Here is a 12,825-nt window from a genome sequence, read left to right as displayed (position 1 = left end):
AGCCTCCGGGTTCCAATCAAAGAATCTCAGGATCTAAGGAAGAACTTCCGGGTTCCTATATGGCCTCAGGGTTCCAAAGATAAAAGAAGCCAGAACCACTGTGCAGCCTAGGGCGCATCCGGGTCATTACAACTTCAAAGAACCTTCGGGTTCCAACCAGCGATCTCCGGATCCAAACCTCCGGGTTCCAACACGGCCTCAAAGGCCTAATACAATTCTAGAAAAAAGGATAGAGCCCATGTGCAGCCTAGGGCGCATCGGGGTCGTTACATCCCTAAAGGAGCTCCGGGTTCCCACACGACCTCAGGGTCCAAATACACTAGGGGCCCGATACGATCTCCGGATCTAAGGAAAAAACCTTGTATTCTCATACGACCTCCGGGTCCAATCACAGAAACCTCCGGGTTCCAACCACGATCTCCGGATCTAATCAGAGAATCTTCGGATTCCTACCTAGAGAAAAGACTTTCGGGTCCCAGATAAAGACCTCGTGGTCTGACAGGGACCTCCGGGTCCCAAACGCTATCTAAGGATCCAAGAAGAGCCTAATTATTCATGAAGCATAATTATTCATAAAGTCAAGGAGCAGGCTATAAAGAGCCTTTATTCAAAAGAAAGCGACAAAAACCAAAGTCTCAAAAGATAAATCAGAAAGAAGGTCCCTCCGAGAATCGCGACCCTATAACAGATCTCGGGGTTACAGTCTGGGAGAGATCCTTCGATCGATGGTTAAACCCTCCAGATAAAAACAGGTGACGCCGATATTCTTCTTCCGGATTCCAATGATCTACGCATTTCTCCAGCCATTCCTTCATTAGCTCCCACCTAGCCAAACCTCTCACTTGTTGAATTAGTAGGTCCCGGTAAGCCATCATGTCTTGTACCTGGCCACGGAGAAGCAGTGCCTCGCTAGTCAACCTCCGATGAGCATCTGCCAGAAGGTCCCGGTTAGGCATAATCTCGGCGCTTGTTGACGAGATAGAAGATAGACCCCCAGCCGATAAAGTGGCCCTCGCTAGTCTTGGTGGAGGAATATAAGAAAGACGTCGCTTCCGCGCTTTAACCTTCTGATACTCGTCAAAGACAACGGATGCCGGAGACCTTGTCACGTTCCCTAAAACAGAAATATATATATCATGAGAAGCTAACAAAGACAGAATCTTATCAGATAGAAAGGGAAGGCTTACCCCAAATGCGAGTATGACGGAAGGCCTCCCTGCTCACCAGAAAGGTCACCCAGTGGAATCGCCGAGGAATTCCCATTATAAGCTTCGCCACTGCTTCTCCAGCGAAGGAAACCGGGCGAGACACATCTGACAAAGCAAGAGCTAAAACGTCAGGATCAAGCTCCCGAAAGGACTGTAAAATTCAAAACTCAGAAGAAAAACTTACCCACGGTACGCCATGACGTAGGGTAACCCACTGGCTCCTGAGTCTTCACGAACACGTACCGGCTGTTCCAACCATCCCCGAAGGGGTGTTTACCTCTGACACCCCTCGAAGGTTCCTCGACCAAAGGAGCGCCGTCACGGGATCGAAGATGGTAGAACCCATCTTTGTTCGCCAAAGGAGCAAAGTAATAAGAGTATAAAATCTCATGCACCCCAATGGAAAATCCATGGAGTTCTCCAAGTACTTGGATAGCCATTAAAGTCCTCCAGGTCAGGGGAGTAAGTTGAGAAGGATAGAAACCGAAGAAAGATGACACTTAGTCTATAAGAGAAGGAATAACACCCTGGAAGCCTGCTTCCAGATACGCTTCATAGATAGTCACCTCACCCGCTCCGCCATCCGGAGCGCGTTCGAACTCGGTCGGGCTCCTCATCCCCAGTGAAGGATGAATCAAGTACTTCCTCCTTATCTTAGCCAGGTCCCCCTCTTGGATCTCAGAATGGGGACCATCATCAAAGAAACAAGAACGGAGCCTTCTCAGGGGCACCATCGGAACCGCTTCACTATCAGCCTCCGGAACATTCCCCCAAGATGGAATGGGGAACGAGAAAGGATCGGTAAAAGAACGACGCGGCCTTGCACGACCACCCACGAGCGAGGACAGGAACGAGAGCGGCTCGGAATTCATCTTTCTCAGCCAAGAATCAGCGCTAGAGTTGGGTTGAGGCCAGCTAGGAACTATCGTGAATCTCTATTTATATCCGGGTCGTTCCCTTTTCCGCGGGATCCGAAAAAGAAAATAAGGATGTTTCCAAATATCCTGAAGACTCACTGATTTAAAGAATGAGCGGCGAAAAGGAAACCCGATCTCTACAGAAAAAGGAAAAATACTTCCTATAAAATGAAAGTGGACGCTTTTGGAAGAATAAAAAGAGCATCTAGTATCATCAACCGTACAGGACCCAGCCCCCGGTCTATCCTCTGCATATCAGTGCATGTAGCTCCTCCTCAGGGAACATCAGAGCTCCAGGCTCCACCGTCTCCAAGACATCATCAGAAGCCCAGAGCTTCCCCTCTTCGACAAGAATCAGCGGTCCAAGTAGCACCAGACCCCGGTCTGATATAGGGGAAACTGATCATCCCCCGGGTTCAGAGTACGGTTCCGACCTGAGTGGAACCCGGGATCGCAGGATTACTGGAGCGATGTCCTGCCAAAGGGAAGCCTGCTGAGAAAGAGCAACTCCGGTTGACTTGAGTGCACAGGTTATTCCCCGAGTTCGATGACGAAATCGAGCAATAAGGGGCAAACTGTTGGGGAAAAATACTCAAGTATTGAATTCCTCCAGACCCTAGGCAGGACACCGGCCTCTGGATCCCCGCTGGAAGGAACCCTGGTTCCCAGGATCCCCGCTAGAAGGAACCCTGGTTCCCCGCTATGGAGTTTTCCGAGCCCGGTCCCAGGATCGCCCCCTTCCTCCGAGAAATGGAAAACTTTCGATAAGGAGAACCTTCCATATTTCCGAATATGGAAGAGTTTAACCTACTCCAACCGACTAAGGCCCGCCTTAGGAAAACTATATAAAGGGAACCCAAACCCTAAAGCAAGGGATCGACACTTCGAGACTTAGAGATTAGAGCTAGGCGGCTAGAACTAGGATTCTTACTCAAAACTGTTGTAGTTCCAGCTCTTCGATCTAATAAAACGTCTCTTTCTACTTTCTTACTTGCAAATCAATACAAATACTAGCCTTGTCCACCGTTCCGTGGTACTCACAAATATCCTAAACAAAAATTCCCTAACAATATACATCTTCAATTTTTTTTTTTTTTTTTATTTACTATCCATGTGAACTCATCATCTCTAGATAGAAAACCACCCACTTCAGATTAGATCCTATGTTTTATGTAGGAAAAACAGAGCAGTACCACCCTCAGCTTAAGAGATCCAACAAGACACTATTCGCAATGACGAACAACAACGAACGCGAGAACAATCCACACTGACAGTACCCTTCGAGAGCAAAAGGATATCCAGAGAACCTTGAAGACAAACCTTAAGAAGAAGGCAGATGATCCCGAGATAGTGAAAAATGAAACGATAAATGGAGACTGGATGACTGAACGTCGAGGAACATCACAACCAGATTGATAATCGAAATCCCAAGGGAGATAGACAGTACCCTTCGAGAGCAAATGGGTATTTTACGATCAGGTTCGGATATTTTGTGTCGGGTTCAGATATTTAAATTTTGAAGAAAAAATAAATAAATTATTTATTGTTTAAGTTTTTATATTTAAAATATACTTTTAACTTAACTGGTTTTCTAATTTTTAAAAGATTAAAATATTAATAGGTTTGAAGATAAAAAATTAAAAATAGAAAGACACTAATTTAGTTTTTGTTTTGAAACTTTAGATTGCAACTTTTGTTAATGCAAAAAGCAAGAGCTTGATATGTATTTTAAGTGAATAGAAAATGATTTTGTCCATAATTATATGTATATTATCTATTTTTGAGCAATGTGCATCATTAATATAAATATTTGGAATAAAATGAGAGATGTAAAGTAGAAATATAGGGTTAAGTATACATATGTTCGGTTATCTTCGGATATCTATTCGGGTTCAAATATTATTTGTTCGGGTTTGGATATTACCCGTTTGGGTGCAGATATCCAATTTCTCCAAATTCATTAACCGTTCGGGTATTTTGCTACTTTGGTTCGGATTTTCTGATCAGATTAAGATACGGGTTTGGATATCGAATAAAATGCACATCTTTAATAAATCGTATGAATATGAAGCCTCATTAATAGATATTCATATATATATATATTAATATCATTTGAAATAAATTATATACTATATAAATGAGACTTCATATATTGCTATATAAATATGTAAATTTCAAAATTTGTAGTGAAAAATTATTGAAATCTTAATATTTTAATTTTGAAATTTGTATTGAAAAACCTACATTGAAATTTTTTTGATTAACGGTTTAAATTTTTGTTATAGCAATATACATATGTTAAAAAGTCATATGAGTAGGAAGTGTCAATAATAAATATTTATATTAAAATACACTATGTATCTATGTCAATATCACTAAAGTTTAATTTATTCCATATAAAGTAAATAAAATGATTGTTTTGATTTATGTGCATACTCTAATATATATTCTTTTATGCATACAAATTATATTTTTAAATAGGTGGTTTCAAATATCTTATTTGATCCTCACAATCCCAAAAACACAATTCTTCAAATCGAAGTGATTTTTAATATTGGAAGCACTATATATATTATTTCATTCATATTAAAAAATTTAGTCTTGATTTTATTCTAATATAACTTTTAATGAAATATCATGACAAGATTTCAATCACCTCATTTTGAGTTTGTTTAAAGAATGAGAGATTTGATCATTCGTCTAATCTTTGTTTCTCCCTAATACCGTATCTAGCTATTATAATTGTAAGAATGAAAGATTTGAAATATTTATTATAAGTTTTTCTGGTTTATCATTTAATAAATCAAACAGTTCTTAGTTTATACATAGTTTACATATACTAGAATAGTGGTAACATATTATATATATTTTTATCTGTATATTTTTAAGTAACTAAATTTCAAAAGAATAGGCTAATAAAATAAGTAATTGGTTTTGTTGTTATAAAATTAGATGATTTTTAGACCAAACTGTTGAATATATACTAGACATGTGCACTTATATTTTATAACAGCTTAATATATTTGATTTGAACACTAAACTATTAATAGAGTTTGCCGGTGATTTTCTTCAAAATTTTAATTCTTAGATATGTATATGATTCTATATGAATATCGATCAATACACTCACTACAAGAAATATGCACATTTTTAGCACACAATAAACACTATGGTAGGGCTTTCATAGCGAAACTTGAAATGCTATGTCATCGGCAGCCATTATAGGTATCCCCTCTACGATAACATTTATTTAAATGCTATGAAATGTGCAGATACGATAGCAATATTTCAATGATGTTATTAACTTAAATATAACACTATTTTTTTTGTTACAAATTGATTATGATTTATATATTCGTGCTATGATAGATCTTTCGGCAATTAACAAAAATTAATTATAATTGGAAATAGAATAATTTAATATTAAATTGAAAATTGTTTTATATTGAAATTAAAATAAATTTTATTTATATATTAAAATTGGTTTACAAATTAATCCTGGTTTACAAAACTAACCAGAAATTATAACATAAACTCAGACCACTACAATTTCTCTAACCCGGGTTACACTGAACCAAATCTAAAAAAAAAAAAAAAAAAGACTGCAGCCGCCTCCTCCATAGCCTTGCCCCTCTTCCAACAGCCATGATCCTTGCCTCATCCAGCCGCTACGAGACTTCCGTCCTCAAGCCGCCATGGACCTTGCCTCCTCCAGCCACCATGAACCTTGCCTCCCCAACTATCTTTAGCAAAACAAAACAACATCAGATTCATACTACAGAAACAGAGAGAAGATACAAAGAGATAGAGAGAGAGAGAGAGAGAGATCAACCGTGGTGGTGGTGGGAGGGCGACCGTGGTGGTGGTGGGCGGGCGAACCTGGTGGTGGTGGGAGGGCGACCCTGGTGGTGGTGAGACGAGGATGAGACGCTGTGGGAGAGAGATGGGAGAGATGAGAGAGGCGTGGAGAGAGATAGGAGAGATGAGAGAAACAGTAAGCTTGGAGAGGGATGGGAGAGATGAGAATGAAGGAGAAGAACATGAAGGCCAGATCTCTGTAGTGGAGTTGAGAGAGAGAGGGAGAGGAGAAAATAAAAATAAAAATTAAAAGGAATAAATCTTAACCTTTAGATCTAAGTTAATCTAACGGTTCAAAAGTGTGATCCATATATTTTAATCTGATTGGCCAGACAATTTTGTTTCTGTTTTTCTATTTTTATTTTTTGTTTTGTCTTTCCATATTTGATAATTTGTTTTGTAAGTGATTTTTATTAGTTATATCTTATTTCAAAATTAATATTTTGTAGTTTATAATTTAAGTCTAAATTTTTATTTTTTTAACCTAATAAACTGATATTTATTTTGTGAATTGATGTTTATGTTTGAAAATATTAGATTAATATTAACATTATGATTTTGGTCATCATTTTTAAATTTGCATGTTTATAAAAAATCTGATTTATAATTCGTTTATAAATTTGTATGTTTGATTCAAAATTTGAAAAGTTTCAAATTTATATTTTATGATTTACAAAAAAAAAATATGATTAAGAGTAAAATTTAGTTTTATGATTTAAGGTGTTGATGTTGTAATATGAGGTTTAGGGTTAAAATTTAGTGCTTTGGATTAAGATTGGAAAATAATAGATTTGAATACTAGAAGTTTTGTAGTTAAATATTTAATAATTTAGATTTGAAGTTTATATTTAGAGTATTGAATGTTTAGTTTACGTTTGAAGTTAAGATTTAAGATATAGAGTTTGATTAAAGAGTAAAGATATGTGTTTAGGAAATTATAGATTAAGATTAAAAAGATTAAATTTTGATTTTAATTTTAAGATTTGAAGTTATAGTATGAAAAGATTAAAGGTTTAAAGGTTGTCTTTAAAGTTTAGGGTTTAAAACAATGTTTAGAGTTTAAAACCATGTTTAGAGTTTAGGGGTTCAAAGAGCTTTTCTTAGCATTATAAAAATGATATTATATGTCTTTGATAGCATTGTTGAAGCCAGTTAAAAAATATTTTTGGCGCTTAAATCTAACTTTTCGCTAAGTGTTGGCGGTATCTTTGACTTTATATTTCCGCTCGCTTAATTTTTGAAATAACATTAATTAAGTGCTATTTTAGGTTTCACCCTACCATAGCGTTTATCTAATGCTATAATATAATACGGAAATATTTAAATTATCTACAACAGCAGTTCAGTAAAACGTGTTATAACAATGTGCTATCAATGTAGACTTTTTTTGTAGTGACTATTCGAAACGTCGACCGGTTATTCTATTTGAATATCGATCGACGCTATTGGTCAAGCGTTAATGCGCGGGTTGAATGTGTTCACTAAGCTTACTAGATCAGCTCTCGCCTTACTTTAGAAAGAATCTTAGCTCAAATAGAATGGTTTCAGGATGAGATTTAAGCTATCGCTTATATCTAACATACCTAGGGTAAGTTCTAGGTAGCTAATATAGAATCAAGCATTAATGACAATTCTAATGATTATTATCACAACTCAGCAATCTATAGTTGGGGTTAATCCCTCATAACCTATTTAAACCCTAGAATCTAGCAAAGAATCTACTCAGACATGGCCAAGCAATTCATAACAACAATAAGGTAAGAAAACATCATTAGAATAGTAAATAGATATCAATGGAGTTCCAATCACAAATATAACTTTGGATCTTCTCTCCAATCTATCAAAATCCTAGAATACTTTTGCTGTGAAAATAGTAAAACAAGAAAAGCACATTTTGCCTCTAACATGGTGGCAAAGCTTATATAATTAGGTTAAAACTCGTTAGGGGTAATCTTGTAATTTTGTTAAGACTTGGGCTTCTGATCTAAACATCGATTGATTATTCCTCTTCAATATCGACCAATGGTCGAGCTCGATGGTCATCTCGGGTGCTTGCTCCAAATAACTCTAAAATGCTCCAAAATCATCATTTATCTCCAAATCACTTCTGATCCTATAAATATACTAAATAGACTCTACAATATAATAATTAATAGTTAAAACACTGATAAACCATGGGTGAAAGTGGGTAAAATTCATGGTCCATCAACTCCCCCAGACTTACCCTTTTGCTTGTCCTCAAGTAAAACAAACATGCAGTCTCTCTGAAAGAGGTTTGAAAACAGCAGGGACTCACACAATTTTTAAACTTGCTACTTTTACCTCTGTAATGTTGCAAGCCACATCAGATCAGTACCAACTTTAGAGGCACTTCATGTACTAGACCTCAGCTTAGCGACCAAACCTTTCAGCCCACAGCTTAGCTGATTCCGCCTGACATACCCTCTACTGACTTCATTTATGCATATAAATGTGTAGGCTAAATCGTGGGAGTATCGATCAAGGGACACATGGACTCTTACTCTAGCAGGTATCTGAGTAAACAGGTAGTCTTATTCTAGTTTCCTTTCTCCCTATATCTCTCTTCTCTGAATCTCATTAGTTTCAATTTCAATGAATGTTGATGATGATATAGCCATCTTGTTTATCTTATTGACTTTTCTACTTTTGTTGCTCTTTTTTTTTGACAAAGTGTAGCGAATAATGGGGTCACAGGAGACACTCATACCCCTCTGCCTTTTCCAGGAAATCATTTCAATCTTTTATTATTATTATTTTCTTATCTTGAGATGCCAAAGAGAGGAGAGAAGGAAACCAAAAATTTACAGACTTGTATCTTTCAGACCTGAAAGAGGAATCCGATCCAATGTATACCAAGCCCCAAAACAAGCAAGTTAAATTGATTAAGGTTGGAAGTCAGCTTCGGTTCCTTCAGACTTTCTCAGCTAGCATGTATGTTATTGGCAGGTCATCCGCTTTGGTGTTTCCATTCAGTACACCCTGCAGTCAATAACCTCAAAGAATGGTGCTAGAGAGTGGTTAGATAGTAAGTAAAAATTGAAAAAGTTCATAATCCCCTTCTTGACTCAATAAAAACTCTTTTAAAAAATATTTTAAAAACTCATGAATAAACTGATATCAGTAAACCTCCCCCACAGACTTAAACTACACTGTCCCCAGTGTAAATTCAGTCGGAGTTATGGTGGAAATTAAATCATAAGGACTCAATATAACAAGTTAGATCGATATACCAGACCAGAATGAATGTTGACCGATATAAGGATGTTGATATCGGTCGCGGCAGGTGATGCTTTGTCGATCGATGTCGGGAAACAAGTCTCCATCTCTTCTTTCCGCTTGTTGAACCTTGTACCAGTGAAGTCTCGCATTGCTTCATCTCCTCTGCGCCATTTTTCCCTCATTATTGTAGTTGCATCTTCTATCTTCTGCAATCTATCTCCAAGACTCTCAAGATTGAACTGATGTCTCATAATTGTGGTGTATGTGTCAGCTGAGATCTCTTCTCCATGGTTGTGTGTATCAGACATGTCTGATGTCACCTTTGGTACTACCCTCCCTCGGTTTGTAGCTTCGTCGACTGATGTCTGTCTACGAACGTCGGTCGATTTGTAGTTACGTTTGTCGATCGATGCGGATGTATCCGGTCGACGGGCAATGTAACTCTGAATCTTCACCAACCCCCCTTGTATAGCTTCTATCTTGGAAGTCAAAGCACTAATGCTAAGATCCATTGGGAAATAGATGCCATCACATCTCCCATCACGCCTCTCTTCTGTAGGTTCCAGAGCTCTGTAGATCTCCTCTACCAACGGATCAATCTCTGCTCTGGTGTAAAAATCTGTTTGAGACTTCATCGAATGTGGGTGTGGTAGATTGTCGTCGACTGATGCTGGTAAGTGGTTATCGATCAATGCTGGTAAGCAACTTTCGATCGATGCTTATCGATGTCTATCGATCGATGTAGGTCAAGAAATGTCGGCCGCACGCTGAATTCTGGCTATGTCTTGCCTCATCTCTTCCATGCAAGTAGTTAGCCAACTGATACTATCATTCAATGGATAGTAGACACCATCAAGCTTCATCTGGAAGTCTCCTTTATTCTTCTCTTGTTCTCCACAGACTCCATAGAACATCTCATTGATCTCGTCCTTGGTGTAGATCTCTGGTACTAGCTTGTTTGTGTGAATTGGCTCATCTCTTGAAGCTCTTTCCAGAAGTCTTCTGATATCATTGTTATGAACACGAATGGTGTCCATCTACATCTCTGGTGTATCCATGATCATCTATGTAGATTCCATACTCATCCTTCTCCTCCCAATAGAACCTCCTAGTCCCAAAGAAATCAAAGGCTCTTCTGCCAAATTTTGGACGTCTGTCGACCGATGTTGGGACGTCAACGTCGATCCACAGTCGAGTAGGATGTCTATACCTCTGCTTGAAGTGATTCTCTATGCCACCAGCTGTGTCATAGAAATTTTTTGTAACCTTCTCCTGGTTCTCTGGAGTGTTGTGTTGCTGCATGAAGAGGTTGTCTGCTCCATTGGCTGTCTGAAGGATGTCTGCAATATCCTCTCGAGATACATGCAAAGCATGTCCATCTATTGCTCTTGCGTAGCCATCTGGGTCACTGAAAATCTCAAATTCGTCTGGTGTTAGATAATGTTTATCAAATTTAGCTGTTTCGCTTACAGTGGATTTTGGTATTGGACGGATGTTGAGCGATGTCGGAGGGTTTCCGTCGACGTTCGATGTTGAAGGATTGATGTCGATCGATTGACGGTTCACTCTGTTGATCGGATGGCTGAAATGTGTTCTTTCCCTCGCAGCTTCTGCTCGTTTCTGATATGTTTCATCGCGTCTTTGCATATTGAAAAGTTCCTCATACGTGAAACCCTTATGAAGTTCATGAGCTCCTTGATCACAGTATGCTGTCTCTACTGCGTAGCTCTCGTGATAGCGATCATCTGCCCAACTGCCAATTGAGTAATCTCCGTTCTCGGGCATAGTCGACGTTAGCGTCGATCGATGGGTAGTAGGTGATGTCGGTCGATGCTCGAAGGCGGTTTGGTTGATGAAGCTGAGTGTCGATCGGTGTTGAAACGTCTCTGTCGATCGATCGCGACTTCTTTTTCCAAGAGGAATGATGGAGAAATCTATCTTCCTCGTCAAGAATCGCTCTTTTCTCTATAGCTCGTTCTTCCTCATAATCTTCATCATACTCCTCTGTATGCATGGTGTGTGCTGCCGTAGTAGGATTGTAGTAATCGTTTTCCCATTCTCCTTGACTATTGTCGACCGATTCCTCCTTAGGAATGTTGATCGATTTCTCCTGAGTAGTGTTGATCGATGACACGGTGTGAGTGTCGATCGATGTTGAGTAGTCTGTCTCGTACTCGGCTCCACAGTGGCAAGCTGCCATGATTCCTGGATCATTGATTCTTCTGGAGGACGTTTGTGGCCTCTTGACTAGAATAGGGTTGTAGTGGATATCTATGAGCATTAGGAAAAACTGGTTGGTTTGCAAGTTGCACACTACTCCTACTGTTGACAAGAAGGCTCTCCCAAGTAATAGAGAAGAGTTCTAGTTCAGCTTGATATCCAAGACATGGAAATCAACTGAAACTAGGGCATTACCAATCTGCACCTCTAGGTCTCTCAAAATTCCTCCTGGGCTCCTCTGGGAACAATCCACAAAAGTGAATGATTCCTTGGAAGGCTCCACCTGCAGACCTAGATAATCTGCCATAACCCTTGGTAGGATGCTGACTGATGCTCATGTGTCGCACAAGGCATGTGGGAATTCATTACCCTTCACTGTGCATGGTATTGCAAATTGCCCAGGATCACTCTTCTTCTTCAATTTAATCATCTTCCTCATCTTTTCTCCTGATGTCTTCTTCTGCTCTCTAGTTCCTCTGAAGAACATCCACAATCTGTGAGTAAAATAGGCCTCCTTGAATGGCTTATCTAGAGGAATCCTGAAGACTCTTTTTCGGAAACTTTCCTTTTCCTTTTCATTTGCCCCCCTCTTCAGATGTTTCGGCACTTTTTCCTTTCTTCTCCTTAGAGTTCTTCCCATAGGAACCCTATCAACTTCCATAGGATCTGCTCCATCATCTGAAGGTATCCTGACGGTCTCTGGTGGGTTTTCTAAAGGTTTGGGTTTTGGCCTGAGTGCATTAAGACGTGCAACATCTATCTTTGGCATCTGCACTCGGTACGTAAGAGGTGGTCGTCAATCGATGGGCGCTGGAGGTTGTCGATCGATGGCGGTGTCAGAACGTCGATCGATCTTGACGTAAACAGGGCTGGGCGGATGTGGGTGTTTTGCTGCGAACTCCTCATGAGTCATGATCCTCACAGCATTGCAAGATGCGGTTGACTCCGTAAGTGTTGTCGATCGATGCTCCCGAAAGCCTATCGATCGATTTGGATTGTCATCCGTCGATCGATGTTCATGGCTCGGCGTCGATCGACACCAGTTCGATCCGCCGAAGCTCATCAAGCTCTCTACTTTGAAATATCCTTCTTGCAGCTTCTCTTCCTTCACCACTTGCTAGAAATCATCATCTATGATGGCATTGACGTGGTGCTTCATCACATCATTTATCCCCCTTGCTTCTTGCCTTTTAACAGCTTCTCCTGTCTGAACAACATGCATCTCCAGCTTCTTCACATGAGTGCTCAAAGTCTCAAACTTTGTGTTCAGGTTGGTGTAGACAGAATCAATCTTCCCGTTGAAGTCCACTGTCATGCGCTGATGCCCCTCAAGAAACTTATCAAGCATCTCTTCATTCTTGCTCTCTTGAGTAGGCGGTGGT

Source organism: Brassica napus, chromosome C4 (assembly GCF_020379485.1).
Source record: "Brassica napus cultivar Da-Ae chromosome C4, Da-Ae, whole genome shotgun sequence".
Lineage (NCBI taxonomy): Eukaryota > Viridiplantae > Streptophyta > Magnoliopsida > Brassicales > Brassicaceae > Brassica > Brassica napus.
The sequence above is the reverse complement of the archived record's forward strand: the minus strand, read 5'-3'. Positions refer to the sequence as shown.